The sequence below is a fragment of the Protopterus annectens genome, chromosome 3.part1 (assembly GCF_019279795.1).
Source record: "Protopterus annectens isolate FY-2018-M chromosome 3.part1, PAN1.0, whole genome shotgun sequence".
NCBI lineage: Eukaryota > Metazoa > Chordata > Ceratodontiformes > Protopteridae > Protopterus > Protopterus annectens.
Window position 1 is genome coordinate 1,743,099,410 of NC_056732.1, and position 24,011 is coordinate 1,743,123,420.

The window sequence follows — 24,011 nt, forward strand, 5'->3', positions numbered from 1 at the left end:
CTTTAATTTGCACTTAAATGCTCTATTATTCTAGTTATGTCAATTGTCCATGCTGCTGTTACAGCCTGCTTTGTCTGGGAAGTAATAAACATCAGGAATGAATTTCATCTGCACTAAACCACCTTTCAGATTAAAAGAGAATTAAACGTATTATCAATGTGAAGCACAAAGGGTACCACGCACTTTTTTTCTGTATGGTTTGGTTACTGATTTGCAGCTGATACCATGTAACAGCCTCATCACATGCATTTCCTTCCTTTATAGGTAAAGATAACCTGGATATGAAGTATGAAACAGCTTAATAACAAACTCATTAGATTGCAGGGCTATGTTTTGAACAGGAAGCCCTTACTCTGCACCCATGTTACATCAAAATGAGTAAGATCTAATCATTCTCACATTATCAGCAGCCTCAAGCAGTCGACTGCACCAAAGAAAAAGAACAATTCATACTCATGGTTTTCAGAAGCCATTAACCAGTCATCCTGCAAGAGAATTCACACCTTTGTAACTGTCATCTGCAGAGAGTACCACGTATACCATGGTGCACACTTAAAAAAATCATTTATTCTGTGCAATGAGATTTACTGGAAAGTTTTAAATAGCATTTTTATCATGATTTATGAGTAAGTACTTTTGTTTACACAATGCCTGTCTGGCATGTTTTTTTCATTTTCTGATTTTTTTTCAGTTTTTCAGAAAAAAAAATTAAAAAGTATTGTTTTTCAGAAGCACCCAGTGAATGAGTTGAGGGGGCTGCACGTTTGGGTAGGGGGTCAAAATTCTAGAAAATGGTGTACAATTCTAGAAGTCCTGACTCTCTCCCTGAAGGGTTCTTAGAGTTTACAAAAAATCTTCAAGAAATGAAAGTAAAGAGAATCCTCAGATGCAGATTTAAGTTAAAAGGCAGTAAATCTTTTACATACAGCACTTCAAAGCAGCTTCCTAAGTTGTAAGCACCTGTTTAACTTCTGACAGCTGTAGATCATTCCAATCTTCTCCATGTACCATCAACCGCAGCATTTCAGACATACATAGTTCAGTTTAGACAACTTAGATGTTGTGCCCAATTTTAAAGCAGGCAGAATTGACCTTTGTACCACCGAAGCTCTGCCATTAGCAAATGCCACTTCACAGGCTACATTGAACAAAGTCATTGTTTTGTAAACATCATCAAGGAATGTCAGTCATGAGGAACTACTATACTAATCCTCTACACAAGGATATTCAGAATTTTTCAATGCTGCATCCCAAAAGAGGCTAACATACTTAATCCCATGCTTTCTTTTGACTCTTTGATAACTACAGCCAGCAACCGCCATTCGTCCAGAACTTTACCAAATGCAGATCTTTTATCCACCATCTATTCTCCGGCACTAGCAACCACTGAATTCCAGCAGTGTGCAGTATAGTTAGAAGCCTGAACTGTACTTTGCACCAGATAACTGAGAGTGCTCTCTTATTGTGTCCTTATGGTGGAATCTGATTGGATGTCAAAACCTACAATCTAAACAGATGCCCCTATTAGAACATATCCATTTAGTGAATATGAAAAATATAAAAGTCAAAATGGTCAGTAAACCAGGGGATAAAAGCTCCGTAGTCACAAAAATAAACAAATAAATATATATAACACAAACCAACTACGGATCTACCATGTAGCGGGTAAAGCAGCCAAACGAAGGATACTTCCAAATAACAATCAAGCAAAATGGTGTTCAGCTTCAGTCCAACTTAGACAGATTTTAAAGATCTACACAGAAGCACAAAGACCAGAATAAAACTCAGGTTTATTAAAACAAAAGGTGAGCGCTTTCGCTATGAGCTTCTTCAGACCTAATAACCTTTATTAGGTCTGAAGAAGCTTATAGCGAAAGCGCTCACCTTTTGTTTTAATAAACCTGAGTTTTATTCTGGTCTTTGTGCTCCTGTGTGGATCTTTAAAATCTGTCTAAGTTGGACTGAAGCTGAACACCATTTTGCTTGATTGTTATTTGGAAGTATCCTTCGTTTGGCTGCTTTACCTGCTACATGGTAGCTCCGTAGTTGGTTTGTGTTATATATGTCCATTTACTGTAAGTGTCCCTCTGGTTATCATATAGGCTCAGATAAGTCTCTAGCTCTACTGTTAGTATAAAAAAGCAACTGGATTGCATCAGTGGGTCAACACTTCACACATTTAATGAAGAGAAAGATATTACAGATTCTAAAAATCCTTTGTTTCTTATATGAAGACATTTTTAAAGTGTTTGAGCAACTGTCTACTATTTCATTGCAACCTTTCCTGTATTACCTTGCTCCCAATGATAACAAAGTATACTAACCCAAGTTATAGTGCTTTTGCAACTGCCCATATTATGCAAACCTATAAATGCATCTGTCTTGCATTGCATCATGACTACAATTTTACACACGTTCTTGTTATCATATCTTACATGTTACACCTGTACAACGCTAATAATATTAATACAAGGAAAAACTGTTATTGACACCTTATTTAAAGTTGTTTTAATGATGTTTTCATAGGTTCATAGGGTCATTGATGGTTACTAGGCTAACAGTCCTAGAGCCTTACAAGCCTAGCCATATTTATTATGAGTAGCCCCAATTGTTATTGGATAGGTGAGTGAAGTTCACAGAGAAAAGAGTACGTAATAGTGACTGCCTTTGTTCATGAGTGACATAGATGCCATCCGTGTGGTGAATTTGTGGTTGCATTTGAAGAGGGTTAGGGAAGAGCTCTGTTTCACATGAACTGGGAGCTTGCTACAGAGAAGTGACAGTCTCTGCGAGATATCCTAAAACATCGACACCTAAGCGTCGAAAGCTAACAATAGCGAATGGCCACATCATCAAATTCTTTCCTTGGGAAAGAATTTGGGTGGCCGTCTGTAAACAAACTAAACAAACACACCCAAACATAGTGGGGGGCTTCACCCCCACAACACCCAATGTGGGGGGCTGCTCCCCCTACACCCCTGCTAACTAAATATATCAACTCTGAGATCGCTCTACATTGGGGAAAGGGCAAATCTACGATAACGGCCACGCAAATTCTTTCCCCAAGGAAAGAATTTGATGATGTGGCCGTTCGCTATTGTAAGCTTTCGACGCTTAGGTGTCAATGATTAAGCATTTGACAATGTAAGCTGTCAACAATTCAGTAGGAACCCTCTGGGAGATATAGCTATTTTCCAGAATGATCTCTTCATGTCACAGGGTAGCTTAAGATCCCTGGAGTGAGTGACCCTCATGCAATTTTATTTGCTAATGTGTAGCATTTCTATTAGGGCAGAGTCAGAAACTGGTAGGTCTTGTTTTGGGTGCCCTGTATTTTCTTGGTGAGAAAACTCTAGGGTCTTTCCAGCTGTTGCAGGTGTCTGGTGTGGTACATGCAACATTGAGCATTGCACTCAATTATTAGTCTAATAAGAACCGAAGGTAATGGAATTATAATATCTTTTGATCTTGATGCAATGCCTTTACTTGTGCCTTTACTTATGAGATGTGCCATGCAGAAGGCTTTCCTTACCACTGTGGAAACTTGGTGGTCAAAGTTCAGATTGTTTTCCACCTGTTCCCAGATCATGTACCACTGGGTCTATACTTAGGGGAGTGCTGTTTATAGTGTAATTAGCGGGGAAGTTAGCTTTTCTGAAGGGAATAATAATGCACTTTTTTGCGTTTAGCCTTAATCTGTGTCTTTTGCACCAACCATTAGTCTGCATTAATCCTTTCTACAGCATGTTAACATTGTTGGGGAGGGCTCCATAACGGCACTCAATTTGCAATCATCAGGTCACACTTGTGTGGACTTCAGATAAGTAAATTCCAAATAGTAAAGGGCCCAGCACAGAACTCTATGATATACCTCTAGTAACTGGTCTTCTGCTAGAGGTGAAATCACCTACTTTGACAGTATGTGTCCTGTTGGCTACCTGTCTAGTGATGTAAGGGTTAATACCCAGTTGGAAAAGTTTCTCTATAATACCTGAGTAGGGGATTGTGTGAAATGCCTTGGCTAGATCAAGGTAGGTGATATGCACTGTCTTTCTCTCATCCAGGGTTTTGGTAACTTTCTCAAAGAAGTCAATCAGGTTTAACAAGCATGATCTTCCTTTAACAAATCCAAAGTGGATTGGGTGTAGAGTTTGGAGATTAACTATGCCTTTGCTGACAAGGTCCCTAATGATTCTTTCCATGGCCTTGCAGATGAGGCTAGTTAGGCTTACGGATCTATAGTCCCCAGGGTTGGTTGATGTCTCCCCCTTTTACAGAGGGATTATTGTTGCTGTCCTCCATTACACCAGAACATAGCCTGTTCTCAGGCTGTGGTTAAAGAGGGAACCAAGTGAGTCTGCTATGTCATACTTTAGGTTGTTAAAAAGGCAACCTGGGATTTTATCTGGTTCTACTGCAGCCACACTTTGGCCTTAGAGGGCACAGACATGACCTGTTTTTTTTTTAGATAATAGGCTGAGAAATGGTGGCAGGTATACTTTGGGGTATGGCTGGTGGGGACAGCATATTGAAGTTTGTGCCAAATCTGTCAGCTAGCAGGTTGGCTATTTCCACTGGTAGAGTATGGGTGGTACCAGTTCAGCACATAGCTGGGCATTCCCTTTGTAATTCCTGATGTAATTAAAGAATGCCTTGCATATGTTATTATCTAGGGATGTTATTTTTGCTTCATAATTGGCTTTGGATGACTTGACAAGATTTCTGATTTGTTTCTTTAAGCTGTAGAGGGAATTCTTCCCCTGCTGAGCTAGTTCCCTCTTTTTGTTAGATATTAGTTTCTTCCTGTTGTTGTATAGCCTGTTTATACCAGGGGTCTACCCATACCTCTCAATTTCTTAGACCACGACATCTTGAAAAACATAAATAATGGGGGGACAAAGGCCCAAAAATAGGGACTCTTTTTAAATATTTCTTACAAACTTACAAAACTAACAAACTCTTACAAACTTAGAAATTGTTAGAGTAACAGGTTTTGTATTAGCATGAATTTTCTGTAGGGTATGAAGATTGCAACTCGAATGTTTTTCATGATTTTTCTGACTTCAACCCTCAATGTTTTGACAATGATTTGTTAGAAAACCACAATTGTATGAGAAACAGACCAAAAGTATGATTCAAAAATCTGGACATTCTGCAAAAATTTGTACAGCTGAGAGGTATGGGTCCACCATGGTGGCTTGGTTTTTCAACAAGACTTCATTTTGATCCAATCAGGTACAGCTGAATCTATTAAACTGTATAAGTGGTTGTACAGGGCATCGACATACTCTTCTGCATAGGACTCTGTGCTTTCTGTGATTGAAGGGGTTTTAAACTTCATCAGTATCTTCTGTAGACTCTAAATTTCCATATACTGTTTTATATTCAACTAATTCTATCTTAAGGCTGCACAAACCCAGGATAATAATTATAAGCAGTTTTCTGAGTATTTATATTTTGTTAAATTATTTATTATCTGTCAGCAATGAAGAGAAGGCTTCTAAATATTCTTTAATGGATTCTTGTGGGATTTTTCTTCTCTGTATGATAACTTGAAGCTTGTGACTTGGAACTCTGGGAGGCTTCTGTAACTTTTTGTGTGTCACTTTTATCCTGTTATTCTCTTGGGAAATAGAAAGACCATCCTATGGTGTGCAATGGACATTTCATTTTCATAAGGCATTTTCAAAAATAGCCAAACCAAAGTAAACACAAACTAAGTGAATAGTTTCCTTAGGTATACAGTATCAAGTATAAGAGTGCAAATCTTGAATTTTAACATCACTAGCATACAATTTAAAAATTAAATATCCAGAATCAGGAGCTGCTAATAAAGCATGTATTCTATATCTGGCCATCACTAACATGACATACCCACAAAGTCCTTTTCAGCCTAGAATCAGTGTATTTAGGGGGCCTGCCATTTTATAAAAAAAACTTGTATTTTTTTTTTTCAGAGTCGATTTCTGGGTATGTGTACATGTAATATAGCTTCTGCTTATTATATTACATTTTAGTTAAGGAACTAGCTTCCTACTGTTATTTCTGACATCAGCTTAATGTTTACCTTAAACCAGCATCCAGCAGTCAATGCCACCATTTCTACATCCCTCTGCCTCTTCCTTCTCATCTTCCTTTGCCAACCTAACATTAAAACATAACCATGCATATCCCTTATCATCTGTACATATTTATTTATTTTTTAATTTAACATTTGTTTACTGGGAAAGTCCAACTTCGAATAAAGCCAATTTTCAGCAGAGGCCCAGGGAATAACTCTCCAGATGCATGTCTTTGTGACGTGGGAGGAAACCCACATGAATGCAGGGAAGACATGCAGACTCTGCACAGAAGGCACCCCAGAGAATCAAACCAGAGAATCTCTTGCTGTGAGGTGACGATGCTACCGCTGTACCACTGCAGTATCTAACAAGCTATTTATAGCTGTATTTATCTGCTACTCTACTTTCAATTGCTACTAATGTTTATCTTTGCTTTGCTCTTACAGTATTTTAACTCTACAGTCTTTTATCTATTTGTATTTATAACTGTACAAATCTATTGTATTTTACTACTTGGCTTGGCTAAGACTGAAATTTGTCAGTTGTTACTACTGTTTTACCCTTTAACAAATTAAAATAAATAAATAAATAAATCTACATTCCTGCAGTGATACCAGAACCTGATGATTAAGGAACTTTGCATAGCCATTTGTACTTGTGCAGAAGGCATATCCTCTAACCTGCACCCATAAAACAGTATGATGCTAACACATGAAATGAAGAATTTCTCATTGACTTTCTGTTAGTGCAAGCATATGACTGCATTACTCAGACACGTATGGTAGTGTATTTCTCTATTTCTGTCTAGGAAACATCCACTCCTGTGTATTTCTCATTGAAGTATGATGCATCTTGGACGTTCTTCTGCTTCAGTAGCAGTCTGTTTACAAAGAAAGCTAAAAGTAAAGTTAAAACAAATCACTTCAGCAAATAAATGCTTTTGGAAGATAGAATATACAGCATGCCTTCTTTCCAAACTATCTTAACCACATACTCATCATGAAAAGCATAATGCTTAGCATTGTACTGGTAAATAAAAATGGAAAATGATGTATATAAAAGAAAAACAAGATTAGTGAACTGAATATACATCTGTGCAATCACTAAACATGGAGGCATTGTGTCACGATAACATAGAGATGAAAGTACTTTAACCTAATGAAAGCCTTGTTAATTTCAAGGCTACAGCAACTGATGGAATTCAAACTGATGATACTGTTACGGTGTTGTTTGGAATTTTCCTGAAACTTTGGAAAACCTGACAGTGGGTATTGGGACGGGAAAACTTATATTCCAGACCCAAAAGGGACGATGCTAAACAGTGCTCAGATTATCAGAAAGTAGCACTTGTGTCAAATACCAGCAAAATAATGACCCAGACCCAGCAAGTTAAAGTCCATAAATATCTGGAATATAATATACTAAAATATAAACTAGTTTTAGCAGGGGTAGAGACACCAAAAAATCAAAATTGCCAACATCCACTAGATAATATTGAAAGTAAGTGAGTTTCAAAAAATATTTCTGCTGTACTGACTACTCTAAAGAGTTTGATTGAGTGGACCAAAACAAACTATAGCAAGTTCTTAGACAAATGGAGTTACTGGGTCAACTTGTCTCAGTGAAATCTATATGTAGTACAAGAAGCAACTGTTTAAGTATGGAGTAAATGACTGGTTCTAGATTTGTATCTTCATGGGTTCACAAGACAATACTAGACTTTTGATCCAGAGGTCCATTAGAAACCTAGCCACAATATCCAAAATCACAGGTAACCACTGGCATAATTGTGTATTTATTTCTGAAAAAAATGTTTATTCCATAGTAAAACAAAAACACAATACAACAGTAATATATTCAACAAACCTATGCACAGAAAACCAGGCAAAGAACAAAGTATGAATATGAACTCCATATTTCAATATCCTACACTAATAACATTAGTGACTAGAGAATTATAGCATTGAGAAATACTGTAAAAAGTTAGACTAAAACATATTTGCATCAATGCTGTTCGTGTAGTGCTTAACTTCACCTAAACATTTATTAAGTACGAACTCATTTCCCTATTCCAAGTCACTGTACATTTTTTCCAAAACCCAAAGATGAGAGCCAAGGTTATAGCCATCACTTCCCTGATTGCCTTAGTAATTCTCTTGGAAATATGTATAATACTTTTCTTAAACCCAGTAAACCAAAATGCACTACTGGACAGCTCTGATGCTTCACAACCAGTAGTCCCAGCTACTGCATGGTAGATCTTGAGACAAAGTTCATCAGTTGCTGGACTCTGTTATGTGCTTCCAAATATTCAACAGTTTGCAAAGGAAGAACAGTATCACAAGTGTGTGGGTATGTGCCACATTGTATGTTATTATATCCCCCAAAGGCTCCTCTGTTGTATCTGCCCCCATCCAGGCATCCTATTTCTTTACTTCTCCAGATGGTTTGAATTCAACCTATAAGCACAGGACTTGTAAATCCGTCCTATACTTTTATTAAAAGGTAGGTAATAAACTGTTATCCTATGAGTGATTCTGCCTCTTTGAACAGTCTTTTCTCCTACCAAAATGTCCAGGTGGATCTTTTTAATCAATAAAAATAACTACAAGTATTGCCACTAATGTAATATACCATTGCGTTTTAAAGACGGAAAAACAATATCTTGTATCTCAAAAGCATAAATAAAGACTGCCCTGACCCAATTATTCCATAAATATGTCTGCTATCAATCATGAACCTGATGTTAAACAAGATCCACATCAAACCAGTTCAATTCAACCTGTCCTCCCTTCATTTTTGCCTCTTGCTTAAACCTCCATCTCTCCAACCTTCCAAGATCCCATACCTTGTTGGAGTCAATGTGTGCTCAACAACTACTCCTTCATTTTATGACTTCAAACTCTGTCCAGAACTAGATCATTTTTGGTTTGCTTCATGCCAGAAAAACTGCCACTCAACCAGGGCACTGCATATAATTTAATATCCAATGCACCCCCCACCCCACACACACTTGTTGGTAACCATCTTAGTCTTGCACATCCTAGGTATTTGTAGGTGTTGACTCCCCATAGAAAGCTCATAATAAGCCTCTGTTTTTTTTCTGCCCACTGCATTCTGGCCATATGTGTAAAATATATTTTTGGGAAGATGGGCAATTCTGACAGCCTAAAATAAGGGAATTTTAGATTATGCCACTCCTAGATTTTACCCCATTGGACCTAATGTGTCACCTTACAGTTTTTTCAAGCATGACCTACAAGAGAAAAATCATAGTAATACCCAGGTAATTAGCCTCTGTAACCATCTGTATACCCCTACCCAAATGCTCTGCTAGACATTAAGCACATGCATTAAGTGAAAGCAGGAGTGTTTTATTCTTGTTTATTCTTAACCAAGAAATGGCAAAAAATTTCTTTAGCATGCTTGACATCTTAGGGGACATTCTGTCTAGACTATACTATTCCTTCACCTGCAAACCATGAGGTTGTTAAATGCCTATTGAATACATTCTGTACAGTGTATTGCATCAAATTCAGTATCACCAACAGTTGCTAGTGATTCATTCACCAGGGTGAATAATAGGAGTGAAAATGGGCAGCCTTGTCTGGTTCCTCTAGCCAAGGAAATCCTCTCACAAAGCATACCATTACTGCTGACTTTGCAAAATTTGTATAAAATGTTTAATTTCCTGATAAATTCCTCTGATATATTATAACCTCCCCAAGCCACCCAATAAAAGTGCCATTCTATGGAGTCAAATGTGCTATTGAAATATAGGAGCTGAACCTGGTGCTTTTCAAGATATTACCGAATACATAAGTGCTCAGATTTCTGTTAGGTTTCATGAGAAAAATCCCTGTCTTTGTGACTCTTGGCAGGTTACTGAAAGATACAAATGTTCTTAAACTCTCCCCACTGCCTGTTCCTGTGGATTTGTGTATATCTGCTAACCTAGACTACATCAGTTTGATCCACCCTTGGTCATAAATCATGCACCCCTCTGCCTCAGTAAGTGCACAAATCTGAGTTTCTTTTCTTCCTTCCACTAATCTGGCTAATATTTTTATCAGCGTAATCCCTCTCACCCAAAAAAAGGTCTGCATCATGTCCCACTTTTCACTCAACCATTCATACTGAATCACTTTAAATTTTTGCATTAAATGTTTTCTGTTTTCCCAATTGTATTTCTGCGCCTCTTGTTCTATATGAGATTCTAAAAATGTCCTGTCTTTTGACATTCAACTCTCTTTTCAGTCATACCTTATAGGCTTTCAGTCTTAGTTTAGCTTACCTTAGCTTCCTTTCCTCACTGGTTGAACCCCAACATTCTTTTATCCATTGCCTAAAAGCTCTGACTTTCTTATGTGTTTTAAAAAAGGGGGTCCAACCTCCAAAGAGTAGAAGTTCAATGAGTGTCCAGCTCCATAACCTCTAATGAGACCATACTGTGATCTGATAGACATCTCAGGTGGTGCTGTATCCCAGATAACTTGCCTAAGAGATTTCTGCCCAGTAACCAGAAATCATTTCTGCTGTCTATCCTATCCTGTTGCCAAAATTATATGAAATCCTTACCAGTAAGGTGGCCAGCCCTATATATTCAAATGCCTGTAAGATCCAGGTCCATAATAAAATACTTTGACAGTTCCACACCTTTGGTAATCTAACCTTGCCTGAGGGTAGCCTGAGCTAATCTGGATCAAATACTATGTTAAAATCCCCTTCAGCTATGATCCTTAATGTTGCCTCTCTCATATCTTGTATAGCCTTAAACAAAGCTCTCTTAAATGTTTTTCCTGGTCAGTATTTGGGCCATAAAAATTTCCAATAATGATAGCAGCATCAGTCACCCTAATTTTCAAAACAAACCATCTTCCTTTACTATCCTTTATTTTTTCTACGAGAGACTGCCCAAACTTTTTATGTATCAGTGTTACCATTAAATTTTCAGTAAGAAAGAGTCAGAAAAAGAAGTAAGATTTTAAGCAAACTTCCCTGCATCCTTATAAACTAAAAAAAAACAGTTCTTTGACAAATGTCCTTTTTTTGTGGGTAAGAACACCTAATGGAAAAAGTCTGAAAAAATTCCTCCTATAACAACAACAACACAGAGCTCTCATCCTTCCCAGCACATTTTGCATTGACAACGGGAAGAATTACATTCAAAAGAATATTCTAGTCTAACATTCAATAATTTGGCTTGATGAGTACTGTTCCTGTCATGAAGTTCAGTAACAAGTTCCAGCTACCACCCCCCACCAAAAAACAAAACAAAACAAAACAAAAATAAGTAGTGATGAAGCCTCAGTGTTGTTGAATTGTAAGTCAGAGAAAGACCCATTCATGTACATGCAGGCAAGGAGTAGAAGTCCTTACAGAGATAATGAACTCTTATCTAAACCACCTCATTCCAGAGGTTTGGGGATTTCTAGATTGTCCAAGCTAATGGCACCTAAGTCCATGAGAGCTTATTCCATTTGCATTACCTCAACTATACAGGGGGGTCAGGCATGCTAAAATCAATATGCTTCTTAGTCTTCTTTTCAGCGAGTGAAGCAAGATGTTTGTATGTGAGGTTCCCAGCACTATTCCTACTGTCCTCTTTCTGATACTGAAAGGCTCTTTGCAGGGGTATAGGCCTTTATCCATAAGGCCTCTGCCCTTTTGCTTAAAGGCAATTTTGTCATTGACAATAGCACTGTTCTCTCTCTGTCTCTCTCCCTCCTTTTGGGGATCCACTGACACTGCTTCCCTGTAGCTGCTACTAGGTGTGTTTTTTAACTATGATAGGGCAAACCACTTCCCAATGGCTGCTTCAGCATCAGCTGGTAGGTAGAAATATAACTGTTTCCATACACTTGCACCCATGCAGAAGCTGGAAATTTCCCCTACATTGTCTTACCACAGGCAGAATTGCTTTTTTGAGGTACAAGGCAGTACTGCAGTCAAACACCACACTTATGTTATATTCCTCTATAGCAAGGAAGCCTCTGGTTTCTCTACATTTTCTTAAAACATGCTCCCATTCATTATAGTTCAAGCACCTATGATAAACTGCCCAGGCACATTAAGGTTACATGTTCAAAGACTTATCATGTGAGCTGTCTCTGTTACCATGCCATTATTGCTGCCAAAAAGCTCCTCACCTCTGCACTGATGGATCTTAATGGTTCCCCCCCATTCAATCCCTTCTGAGATTGTTTATTCTGGCCCTGTCTTCAATGTCTTAGAGATTGTTTTCCAGCTTAAGTAAGAATGTTTGAATGTCTTGAATGTCATGTGGTTGAGAAGCCACAGTGTTTTGTGGCAATCTGACCTTGAACTGGTTTTGTGTAATTTTGTCCTCTGTTACTGTAAGTGATTACTAGGTACTGATTTAATATGCTGCATATCCTGCATGATGCCAGTATATCTGTGCTTCATTTCAGTGCCTTAATGTCCTCTATGCTGAGCTGACTTGCTTTTGCATTTTGGGCAATGGTGAGCTACGTCTACCTCCAAGAGTGTCCTTCACCAACTGTAAAAAAGAGGAAAACCGGAGTGAAGAAAAACACCATAACGTTACTACTGGATACATACTCCATGTAATGTTCAGATTGTGTTGTGCCTTCATGAGATGCATTGTAGCACTATTCAAACTGTGAAAAAAAAACAGATAAAATGCTGTGAAGAAGCAAAGTTGTCCAGATTGTCTATGCAACACTGCACATCCGCATACCTGTCCTACATGGACATGTTAAATTAAAAGCTCAGTTTCAACCCCTTTCAATAAGAACTTGAGGGGCCAGACCAAGGCCATATTTATGATTCTTCATCCATTTATCCAGGTTATGCTTAAAGAGGGTCAGGTTTGCTGCTTTGCTTTACATTTAAATATACGTCATTTTATAAAAGAGGGGTGCAGGAGGTCACATATGACTAGATTCTTCAAAGCTCTGTAATGTATTCGGATGTTACCTCTCATGAATCTGTAGGAAATAGAAAAGAGAGAGAGTACTTTAAGGTAATCTGGGTAACTCAAGATAGATATGCTTTTTATTATCCCTGTAAAAAATGTTGTGGTCTCTCAAGTTGCATCATATGCTTAGACAGATACATACCACAGGGGCCATTTTACTTTGTCATGAGCCTGAAGAGGAAGAAGTAGAGAAGGATAATAACTCCCTGTCAGACATAATCCTGAATTATTCTGGTACAGTAGTAAGTGAAAGTGTCCTGGTCCCTAATAGCTGAGGAAACTTTCAAACAGATGGCATCTGTGTGATAGGAGCAGAGCTGCCAAGTTTTGCCAAAGGACACAATGCTGCATTTTTTGGCAATTAGTTTTTGGCTGTGGGACAAGTACCACATGCTGGTGTTTGTTAGTCTCTCATGAAGAATTTTAATGTTAAATGGGGAAATAATGATCTCTCCAAGTTTGCAGTCACCAGCTAACTTGGCCAACAACAGGCTCTTGATGTCAACCTTGACATAAAAAGTAAATGTCAAAGAGAAGTGATCAAATGATCAATCCCTGTGGACTGTACTGGTAATTATCTTTTAAAACTGAGTATGTCTCCCACACTGATAGCTCTAATTCTGTCATTTAGCTAGTTTGCTGTCTAGCAGGTAACATTGGGGTTTACATTTAGTTTGATTAGCTTGTCAATAATGCCAGGATGTGGGATGGTATCAGATGTCTAGGCCAGGTCCAGGTAGGCGGTGTAAAACAATTTACGTGAATTTAATGCATTAGTGACATGTTCAAAGAAGCCCACCAGATTAAGAAGGTAGAATATTCCTTTAACAAACCCAAACTGGCTTGGGTCCAGATGTTGTAGACTGTCTATGTCCTTGTTAATAAGTTCCATAATGATATATTGCATTGCTTTGCAGAGAAGGCTTATAGGTCTAGAATTTCTTAGATAAGTAGTGGATCTCCCCTTATAGAGTGGGATCACTACCACAATTCTCCTTTCCTCTGCAGAAATTCAATGGAGAGACTAATGTTCAATAGGCTTGTGTCTGGTGCTGAAAAGAACGCAGTCTGGCACATTATCAGGATGCATGGAGCAATTGCTTCTGACCTTTGAGAGGGCATTCAGGACTTTCTCAGAGGTAATCAGTGTGGGTGGTGTGGGTGTACTAATAAACTGGGGGAAGGTAGGATGAGATAGAGGGGTAAAGGAAGAGTTGAATTTGTCCACTAAGATGTTGTCTATGTCCTCTGGGGACAAGTAAACATCGTTGTTCTGTATTATGTCTAAATATTGCTAAACATTATCTCTAAGGCTTCTGACATAGCTGAGCAAAGCTTTGTGATTATCCTCAACAGAGGCAGCATTTCTCGATCTGTACTTACTTTTGGAGGATTTTATTTTGTTTCTGAGTTCTTTGTTCATCTTTTTGAGTTCATCTCCAGATAATGGTGCTTTAAGTTTGCTTTTATGGGCTATGAGCTTCTTCCTCTTACTGTATACTTTGTTCATACTATGATTCCACAATAGGCTTTTATTTCTGAATTTGTATTTGTGTGTTACGGGGACAGTGCCTGCTTTGACATGGGTACAGACATTATCCACTAATGTGGCAATGTGTGACATGAGGTCATAGAGGTGAGGAAGACACTTATTTTTCACCATGTCATAAGTTATGAAATTGAGGAATGGAGTGCAACAAGGCTATATATTATCATCCAACTTATTTAATTTACATACTTCATATGCCTTGCAAAATGCTTGGTTAGAAAAATCTGAAGTTGGAATCAGAAATGCCAGGAGAAATATTAACAACCTTAGATATTCAGATGATTAAAAGTGAAGAAGGATGGTTAAGTCTTTCACCTTATTCATTTGAAGCCTGGCAAAATATTAAAGCCCTAGACTAGAAGACATTTTCATGAAGTCCATTAGTTTATTTTACACATTTATTTTATAGCTTTCTCTTTCTAAGTGAGAGTTGAACAGCCTGCTAATGAAGATAAAAGTATCAAGTGCAAAAAATAGTTTGGTGCCCAACATTACAAATACTTAAATTATGTCATATCAGTTCTTTGCAAATAGACAGCTGAAAAAATGAAAGCAGTGACAGATTCTTTTCCTGTGTTAAAAGATCTCTGTAGATGGTGATTGCAGTTATGAAATTAAAGGTTACCTGTTTACTGGAAGGAAATCTTTGACAAATCTGAACAAAATTTTTAAAGAGAAAAGCGTCACATCCTCAGCAAAGATCTGTATAGTCAAAGGCATGTTTTTTCCAGTAGCAATATATGTCTCTGAGAGCTGAACTGTAAATAAGGTTGTGTACTGCAAACTGATGCTCTCCTGACCAGTGGCACCGGAGAAAATTTTGGAAACTTCTGTGGATTACAAGGAGGTCAATAGTAAAACTAAAACATGAATACCCTTGGCATGTAATGCAAACACTGGATTCACTACAACATACACCAGTTTCAGGAGTGATTGACAGAAAAGTTGAAATGAAATGAGTACGAATTTGCAAGAATAAAAGAAGCACAGGCCCAGTGTGTTACATTCTTTGAGGTCATAAAGAGTATAATTAAGCTAATCATAGTTAAAAATGAAACAAGCTTTCGTCCCTGTCAAGTCAAGGACTTCTTTAGATTCTGTGTGGATTTTACGTGCCTTTTGTAGATTAATAAAATACATTGTGTAATCACAGCTGTCTGGGCATATATTGTGGATTCTCCTGCGCTGCTTGTGCCACTTTTTTCATTCACTACATTACATGGACTCTGAGCTACAGCTGTGTCATTAGTTCTCCAGCCAAAGTGGAAGACCAATAAAAATGTCCTCTGTAACTGTAGCAAACTGCTTGCTACTGTTACTAACACGTCTAATTGCTTATTCTAACTGTAACATGAAGCACAGATGCTTCAAAGCTTTAAAAGCGATAATACTGGATAGTTCATATCATATCATACTGTACTTGGCTCTAGATGATTGTTAAACCCATATGAAAAAATGGGAAAAGCGGTTGGGGATGGATGGATACTCAGCACTCAACTCACCCATATGAGTAAAAAAAGAAAATAGTCACCTAATTCCCTATGTTTTCTGACTCCGAATTACACTGCAAGTCATACAATTCTTTTAAATCTTACCAACTATAGATAGTGACAGAAATCCAGTCACTGTTCTGCTTTGTTAAGCTTATTACATCTGTTCATAAAAAGTGATATTTTAGCTTTGTATTTTTTTATTGGGGAAGTTACGTCATAAAGGCACTACCCTATCTGTTAAAGAAACACCTACTCACATTTTTCCTGACTGCCTCAAAGCAGCTTGAAATCAGTCCACTAAACAACTGGGTATTTTTGTGTTTGGATAATGCTGTTTTTTTTATTTTATTATTTATTTATTTACTGACATTGATTACCATGAATGTCTGACAGGGTAGGAAGCCATTTTCATTGGAGGCCCGGGAAGAAAAGCTCCAAAGTATTACAAAACATTTTAAAAATAATAATTTTATAGTCTTTAAAAATAATACAAAAAAGACAAATGCAGCTTAAATAATTATACCAAATTAGTCATAATATGAAAATATTGGTTAATTGTAGATACAAGTTATATGAGAATGATTTAATAGTTAGTGAAATTTTAGCAAGTTTATAGACAAATTAAAGATAAGTTAATATAATACATGCATTAATTGCAATACAAAGTAAGAGAAAAGCAGGCTTATGGTATATTTAGAGAGAAATACCAGGGGGGAGAAATTGATAGAAGTAAGGTGCAAGTAAAGAAGGGAAAAAAGGAGGTATAAGGTATGAATAGTTATTTCACCACATATAAGGTTATAGTTTATCCTGGTGTTGAGCAAGAACAGGAGCAGATTTTAAATAGGAAGTCTTTCAGAATGTTTTTTAAGAGATGTAAATGTCTCGGTCGTATTATCTTTTCCCATCTATTTGCCCAGCAAATGTACAGATACTTACATTTTCTGACACATGATTTATGCCATTTATGTTCAGTCCTTGCATTGCCATCATGCTACCTTTTTGAGGAAGCATAAATAATGTTTCAGCAGTAATTTATACAGAGCATGTGCTTCACCGATCACCTCTTTGGGACACAGTCACCTCACTGTAATTGGAATAACTGATGATTAACATGCCACAGAACATAATATACTATGCTGCTAGTCTTCCCCAGCTTCTACTTCCCAGCAGCTCATTGGTTCGTTTTTTTTTTCATTTTAACCAGTATGCAGCAAAAAACACTGTCATCATTTAACTTCAATAAACTGTCCAAAATAGACAATTGTTAAATTCCCACATGCTCTTACACCATTCTTCACATGTCAAATTCCACCACAAGAATTCACCACAGTCCTACATTCTCCTTTCACTTCCTATTTTAGCTGTATTATGCACCAGTCACATGACACAACCAGAGGGAAGGATAAAATGGATGCTTCCTTTACAAGAAAAATGAGACAACACATAAGTGCTTTCTTTACCTCCTTGAAATAGCGGGAGAAGGTATCGCAAGGTATAATCACTTTATTCATTACGGTTGACTAAACCTTAGCTCTGAGCTGTTTAAAATATCATCCCAACTGACTTTTTTAAGGGAACTTTGAGCTATATGCAATTTTAGTATGAACTGTGAGCTGCATGAGTTAGAAGGACAGGAAAGGAAACTTATTTTAATTTAAAATTAATACAAAAATACACAAATAAAAAAATAAAATAAATACAAATGGAGGGGTAGAGTACAGCAGTCCAGTAGCAGAAGCCACTCATGTTGCTAATGACTGTATATTTACTGGTATCTGTTTTGCTGTCTGAGACTGATGTTGTCTTTTATGCACGACTGATATAATGTTCATGTAACTGCTTCCACTATTATGGCACACATGTACATGGGTTTAGCTTTTGGGATGGGGTTGTCTGCTTCCCATATTATTCCAAACAATTTTTTATATCTTTTAAGATAGGCTACTTTACATTAATTAACACCCTTTTCACTTTCCTAATTTAGGAGCCTCCATGGATATAACTGCTCTACTTTGGTATATTCACCAAGACATATTAAGCTGTTAATGAAACTCGGACAAAGATCATGTGTTATTTATGTGTCACACTTGTGAAACATGAACAGAAATTCAAGGTGTTGTATCTTGCATGAGCTAAGTGGTATCAGCCACAAAGTGATAGAAATCAGTTAGTTGTTGAGTCTCGTGGCTCTTCATTTTTTATGCAAACCTAGACTGCAAAAAATATCCAATTTAGCTTATCATTGTTATCTTGATAATGTCAAAACAAACAGATAATGCATAGAAAACAAAGTTATCTGTAGCAGTCAGTTAAATCATGAAACGATTTTTCAGTGCAGAGACAGTCAAAGATCACAAATGAGTCCCAGAAAACTAACCTGCACCCTTCCTCGGTATACTGATTTTCTTTTCTTTTCTTCTTCTTTTTTTTTTGCAGGAGCAAGTCCCATATTTGTATCTATCTATCTATATAAATCTTTGAAAAATCACAAAATTGAACGTCAAATGATTAAACATGATGTGTCAATTACCAGCTGATCGGAAAAAAAAAAACCTTTCAGAATGTTTTTCGAAAGGATGCAAGCCCTGTTGCACCTCCATGTGGGGGCTGTTTTCCCACACCCCTCTGCTAATTATATATACTAACTCTGAGACTGCTGTACAATGAGGAAAGAGCAGATTTCCCCGTTCCCACTTTACTGTAATCTTGTAATGAAAAAAAGATGTAGATGTGATCGTGTGTTTAGATCAACTATACCTTCTTTTTCCTTTCAACAACTGATACTTTTGACCAGTTGTCAGCAAAGCATATCAATAGATATATTGATAAACAGATACTATATAGCTATACATGTATGTATCGATCTATCTATGTTATATGTATGTTTAGCATACACAAACACACTCACACACATATGCAAAAATATTAATTTTTAAGAAAGCAAGCCCCAACTAAACCCTCTTGCAGATATTACATCTCATCATTCTATGTCTAGGCAAAATATATTATCAGCCTAAATGTTATAATTTTTCAGAGAAATGACAGAGGCCCTAAGCTGCAGTGACAGCAGAGTGAAATGGCTGTTTGCCTGTATTTTCTGCAAAAGCCTTTGTAGTCAAAAGCTACTCAGCCTTTGCCAAAATGCAGACGGAAATGTCAGCAAATTAAACTCTGCCACTGAAAAAGAACATATTTATCATTGTTGTGACACACCAGTCAAATCTTGAGCAACATGGTACATTGGTATGACTAATTGCACCATAGTTGCTGAATGTCATTTCACTCCACCTGATTAAAATAAGGCAGAACTTCAAATTATTTTTATTGAGACAAAAATGTCCACACCTTCATTGTGTGGAGATCAATGTAGCCTCTTTCTAAAATAAAATAATAAAAAAATACTTAGTTCTTTGCATTCCATGGAAAAGAACAATTTCCTGAATGAAATAACTTCACTAGAACAGTCTATTGTTCATTCAAGTATTTAAAAATTGTACTCACCAAACTGAGTTGTATTAACAGTATATTGAATGGAGTGAGAGTTCTTCAATTACAGCAGCTACACAGCACTGTCTTACAGTTATTAGATTGCTAGGCACCCCATATTACTGCTGCACAGGTTAAAACACCATTGTCCAAGGCCAAGAGTACAGCTTCTATGGGAACTGACAGTATCCCTGGATATATTCTACATGAACTACAGAGTGAACTGGCAGCTCACCTGTGTGCCCTGTACAATCACAGCCTCACCTCAGGCTTTGTCCCTACCGAATGGCGCACTACTACAGTCATCCCTCTCCACAAAGGAGGAGCAACTGCAGACCCTGGGAACTATCGCCCCATTAGCCTGACAAGTCTGATATGCAGAGTTATGGAACGCATCATCATGGGAATCTCCATACTCTGGATCCCACACAATCTGGTTTTGTGAAGGGTAGATCATGCCTGCTTAACTTGGTCAACTTCTTTGAGTCAGTCACCAGAGCTGTGGATGAAGGCAAGGTGGTTCATACAGCCTACCTTGATCTGGCCAAGGCCTTTGATACATTTCCCCACTCAGGAGTCAAAGAAAAACTCACTATGCTAAGCATCAACCCCTATAAAACTAGGTGGGTTGCAAACTGGCTCACAGGTAGAACCCACAGTGTGAAAGTAGCTGACTCCAAGTTAGACTGCTGACCAGTCACGAGTGGAGTCCCACAGGGTTCTGTCCTGAGTCCTCTCCTGTTTTGTATCTACTTCTCTGAAGTCCAGGCCAACACAAAGGGACTCTGGCTGACAAAGTTCACAGACAATTGCAAGTTGGGAGCTATTATTAATACCCCAAGTGATGTTGACATCCTACAGAAAGGCCTCACTGAGACCAACGACTGGTGTCAGAACAATGGCCTTAAGCTCAATGCCAAAAATCGTGTCATCATCCCCTTTGGGAAAAACCCAGTTCCCATGAATTACCACATCAATGGTAGTCCACTGAACACAGAAGGCATTATAAGATATCTGGGAACACAGGTTGATAGCAACCTCTCTTTTGACCACCACATTGCCACTGTGGTCAGAAAGTCCTTCTATGTGGCACATCTCATTACTAAGGGTTTTGCATCCAGGAAGAAATAGGTCATTGTCTCCCTCTACTCTTCCCTCATTAGGCCAATCATTGAGTACAATGCCCCATTTGGCATTACCTCACTAAACACCTGCAACAACTGAAGAGGCCACAAAAGTACCTCACAAAGAGGATCCTAGGTCTTAAACACTTGTCCTATATGGACAGACTAAAGAAATTCCAACTATTCTCTGTTTCATATTGGCTACTTAGAGGTGATCACTGCTTGACTTACAAAGCCATGTCTGACCCAGCTGTGTTAGAAATGCTATATCTAAAGAAATCCCAGTCCCTCCACACCACACACTCCAGCGACCTCAACCACATTACCACAATCAACAGAACATGCTGGAGGGACAGGTTCATAACCCAGAGACTGCCCATGCTATGGAATAGGCTTCCCATACATGTCAAGCAGAGCACCTCATGGGCCCTCTTCAAGAGAAATTTGATGAGTGGATGGGAAATAGAAAATTCACCCCAGGGATCACTCCAGTGGCTTTATTTGACAGAGGCACTGGGAACTAAGGTCGGGTGGCACAATGCCAGGCTAATCCTATGGGCTAGGCTTGTAAAGGCTCTGGGGCCATTAGCCTAGAACACACCAATGACCCTATGAACCTATGTCTCTCTATCAGTGACTCTGGGTCGGAATGAATGGTAGCAGACATAATAAATGTAAGCTCCTACAAGCTGTGCCTCTCCATCATGTACTTTTTACTCCCCAAGTCAGGTGGGGAACATTCTATTCAATGTACTTGTGATGGCCGCCAGTGTCACTAATTTGTGATAGCTACGGTTGCAAATAATATGTGAGGAGCACTAGCAAAGATCCCTTGATCTGGTCCATTGCTCAAGTAAATGTTGATAACAACAAAACAGGTAAAATAAAATTTAAACAAATACGAGTATAAGTCAGTATAATGTAAACACATAAGTGAGATTTGGCCCTACAACTGTGTTACAAAAGTGAACTTTTGCCTTGGGCTAAGGCCAATGGCAGCCACTTCCAAATAAGGTTCGCACTTACTACTGCAGAGCAGTGTTATGAATATTTGTTTCCAAGACACCTTCCTTCACCTCACTCTGAGCTCAGTGTGTTGTACTACTAATGCATTCATAGTAAATGTAATATGACTTAAGTATTACACTCACAGACACACACAAAAAAAATTCCAGGAGGATAGTAAGAATTTCCAGTGCTACAAACCTTCCCTGCTTTCTAATAGGAGCTGCCATCAGCTAGACCTGGTCCAGCACATAAAAGGTATCTAGTTCCAGTGCCACTGGTGGCAGTTTTAGCTGAGTAGTTTTTCTGTCAGTCCTACAGCAACAGATAGCAATACCCTTGTACCAATCAATAAAAAATAAACAACTACTCATTTTAAAAATTGTTACTTACTAAAAATTGAGTAATATAAGTTTGAGAGAATAAATACAGTTTTGCACAGATAGACATTAAATTAAAGTGTTTCAAAAGACAAAAGACTTATAGAGGAGTAATCTGCTAGATATTTCCTAAATTTGTTTGGCTAAAATAATTATAAACCCTGTCTACTTGTAAACTATAACAGTCATAGCCAACAAAAATAAGCTTACTCCATTAAGATATATAATCCTAAGGCAAACATGTCTAAGGCATAACAATTAAAACTGTTTACAAAATGGCTCATAAGATAGGTTTTCAGGAAGAGGGATCCGGAGAGATATTTTCAGAATAGTTCATCCTTATGACATAAAATTAGCATAGCATTAACAAAGCAGATTCTCCTTTTAAATGTTTGTGACAGTTCCTTGATCTGTCATACGAAATTTAAATTAGAGATGGTACATGTTTGTTTTGTGTCTTATTTATCATCCAAAAAATCCAAAGACAAAAACAAACTAACAAAGTCCAAAAAAAATCACTGCTTCCAGGCAGACCAACTCGCAGAAATCCAAAACCACACAATATTGGTACAATTGTAGTTTAAACCACAATTGTACCAATATTGGGTGGTTTTGGATTTCTGCAAGTTGGTCTGCCTGGAAGCAGTGATTTTTTTGGACTTATTTATCATCCAAGTAACTCCAATACAGTCCACTCTGTCTAGGACTATATATCACTAGTCATGTATATAGTCTTATCTTTCGGCTTTTCCTGGTCAGGGGTCACCACAGCAGAACTCCCATCTGCTAATGATTGGCAGTGGATTTTTATGGTGCCAAGTTGCCAGCCTGATGCCCAACCTTCAAAGAAGGCATGCCCATTCACTCACGCACCTATCTGCCTGTCTTTAAAGTCACTCAATCATGGAGAGGACATGCAGACTCCACACACAGAAGATGCTCCAGCCGAGAATCTAGCTGAGAAAATGGGAGAACCTATTGCTGTGAGGCAACAATGCTAACCGCTGCACCACCGCGGCGATTAATTTATATAGGTGACATATTCAGTATAGCCTCATGGCAGCGTCTATGTTTTCGCTAAAGCAGTATTCCAGTCCTAATGTCTCTTTCCATTTTGAAGTCTTCCTCTATGAGTCTGGGCATGCTGGTTTTGTTTTGATGGATATGGCTTTTACAGTTCCCTGCTGGATCGTAGTTGGTATTATGGGCAAGGATGGTGTCTGGAAGTGAATTGCCACCATTACTTAACAAGCTAAAATGAGTGACTCATATCACTGGTGCTTAGTTAAAACAATTGACTCATACTACCCTGCTTAACAAGGTAAAACAACTGACTAATACCACCAGAGCTTAACAAGACAAAACATCTGACACATACTACCAGTGCTTAACAAGAAAACACTACTGACTCATACAACCAGTGCTTAACAAGATAAAACAACTGACTCATACCACCAGTGCTTAACAAGATAAAACAATTGACTCATACCACCAGTGCTTAACAAGATAAAACAACTGACTCATACCACCAGTGCTTAGCAAGATAAAACATCTGACTCATACTGTGAGTGCTTAACAAGAAATAAAGTGATTCATACCACCAGTGCTTAACAAAATAAAACAACTGACACATACTACCAGTGCTTAACAATAAAAAAACAACTGACTCATACCACCAGTGCTTAACAAGATAAAACAATTGACTTATACTACCAGTGTTTCATAAAGGGATGGGAAACTCTGCAGACTAATATTCTGCTGGTCTCAGCTCATTGGCATGTTAAAAGGTTTCAGGAGATGTATTAAAGCCTAATTTAATGCAAAAGCAGAGCTGTATTCAATAAAAAGTTTGGACATTTCAAGTACTATTGTGCTACAAAAGTAAGCACTTTTTATTACCTTGTTTACCTTTAACAAAGCTGAAGTACTGCTTAATAGAAGAATCTAG

At 37.9% G+C, this 24,011-nt stretch overlaps 1 protein-coding gene across 2 annotated transcripts in view; it reads left to right on the forward strand.

Annotated features, from left to right (window-relative positions):
* ARHGEF37 (Rho guanine nucleotide exchange factor 37) overlaps positions 1-24,011 on the forward strand; it is a 1,079,989-nt gene that overhangs the window by 909,495 nt on the left and 146,483 nt on the right. The gene's annotated exons all lie outside the window — the stretch shown is intronic.